This window comes from Pongo abelii, chromosome 2 (genome assembly GCF_028885655.2).
Source record: "Pongo abelii isolate AG06213 chromosome 2, NHGRI_mPonAbe1-v2.0_pri, whole genome shotgun sequence".
NCBI lineage: Eukaryota > Metazoa > Chordata > Mammalia > Primates > Hominidae > Pongo > Pongo abelii.
The window spans coordinates 35,101,223-35,103,448 of NC_085928.1; the positions used below are offsets into that span (position 1 = coordinate 35,101,223).

General features: G+C 36.1%; 1 non-coding gene across 1 annotated transcript; it reads right to left on the reverse strand.

Annotated features, from left to right (window-relative positions):
* Window positions 1-221: 221 nt before the first annotated feature.
* On the reverse strand, window positions 222-387 carry LOC112132956 (U1 spliceosomal RNA). The gene has a single exon (XR_002914653.1). It is a non-coding gene; the product is annotated as a U1 spliceosomal RNA (small nuclear RNA).
* Window positions 388-2,226: the final 1,839 nt, after the last annotated feature.

Below are 2,226 nucleotides of genomic sequence, written 5' to 3' on the forward strand. Positions count from 1 at the left end.
AAATCCAAACGGTACACTTTCTTCTTGCCTAAATAGAAACCTTAATTTTATGAGGTAATTGTCTATTCTTTTTTGCCTGGGCTGGTTTCTTACACAACTTATTGTTTAATATAGCTATGTAAGCACAAAAGTGACGTTTTAAAGGTCTCATATCCCATTTATAATAATAAACATTTTTATTTTTTATGTTTTAAATTTCATTTTAATATTGAAAAAATAAAACCAGGGCAGAGTAGGAACACAGCCCTCCACCACCACCAATTGTGCAGTGGAGTTTCCCACATTTGGGGAAATCACAGGGGTCAGCACACTCAGAGTTCAATGGATTAGCCTCACCCTGGAAAAACCACCTTCATGATTATGGTATCTCCCCTTCCAGATAAGTATAATAATCAACATTTTAATTAAAAACTTGCCTAAGTCATTATAGAACCTAGAAACAATAGCCAAATAAGAAAGAAAGAAAAAGAAAAAGAAAATTTAAAAATTGAAAGAAGATAGACTACCAATTGAACCTAATATCAAATAAATACTTATCCTCTTATATCAGCATGACTTCACTCTTTCTAAAGTTCCTAATTGCATAAGCCACATAACAATTATTTCCACTATGCATAAGAATTTTTTGCAATGGTGTGAATCTATGAAATATTTCATGGCTCAAAACAAAACAGAAATTGCCCAGAGGAAGGCAAACGCTATGTGGCCTTCAGATTCTGAAGAAAATTAATTCAGGATCATGTTAGCTTCCATAAAATATATCCAGAAGTCTGAATTGCTAACCCTCTTAACCATCATTTCTTAAGTCTTAAATTGTTCTTCTACTTTTCAGTGTTCATTTAAAAAGTCAGAAATGCAAGTAGATATTTCCCTTTTATCATCTGTGCTTATGATGATATTAATAACTTTTGTTTCTTTTTAAAAATTTGTATGTGATTTATTCAAATGCTTACTGCTTAATCCACTTCTCTTAAAAGCCAGAGTAAAACATAACAGTTTTCATTAGATGATGCATATAAATAAGGGTTTTCTTTATTAGAAAATTAATAAAAGTGATGCATACAGCAGTCATCAGGCCTCTATGCCTCTAGATTGTTCCTCTTATTCCTAAAATCATTATCATCTAGCTGTTACTCATATAGACTATATTTTTTCTATTGGCCACTTGGTTAAGTAGGGAACTATATTGCCTAGAATCCCTTTTTTGTTGGGTTCTTGATTAGAGTTGACCTAAAGAGAAACTTGTGGAAGATTTGAGAAGTGAGGTAACCACCATTAATTACCCTCTAAGCGGGTTTTTGTGGTCCCATAGATGGCAGAGAGGCCCAAGGGTACCTGGTAGATTTCAGACCTTTTTTTGAGCTCCTCCACTCTATGTCTATCTTGTCTACCCAATTGCTAATAATCTGACAAACAGCAGTGACCCCAGATCAAAATAAAGGCAAGAATTATACAACAATAATAGCTTCCTCTCAAATTCTTTAGGAATTTCCCTTCACAGTCTTCTTATGAAATTGGATTTTCTCAGCTTTTCTTCTGCAGGTACTTAGGCAGGAAGTACTTTAGGCAGAAGCTAGTGACTTGTTCTCTGATTGCCTAACTCTTTTCTTCCAACCTTCAATTCTCCCGGCCTTACAACCCTAAGGTTTAATACTTGTACTAAACTTTTAATTCTATAACTCATATTGAGACAGGAGAACATGGTCTGGAAGCAAAGAACCTAAGGCCGATGTGCACTGACTCCCTAAAACTGAATTAAAAGAAAAACCCCACCTCTCTACACCCAAGTAACAAAGTGATCAGAGGCTACTCTCTTTGCAACACCCCCTCCCATTCCACTGCATCACAGACAAAAAATGGAAAGCACCTCTGATTGGTCCCCTCCCTCAATCAATCAGACTGGTCATGGGCCAGGTCTTCATCTGCATAGAGTGTAACTTTGTAACTTGACTTCAGCCTCTGATTGGTCGCCTCCTGTAACTAATCAGACCGGTTGCAGGTCAAGTCTTCATTTACACGGGATGTAACTAAGTAACTCAAGGGAAACCTCTAGAGGGTATTTAAGCCCTAGAAAATTCTGTAACCAGTTCTCTTGAGCTGCTTGCTTGAGTCTACTCCCAGTCTGTGGAGGGTACTTTTATTTCAATAAATCTGTGCTTTTGTTGTTTCATTCTTTTGTTGCTTTGCTTGTGTGTTTTGTCAAAATCTTTGTGCAAAATGCCAAGA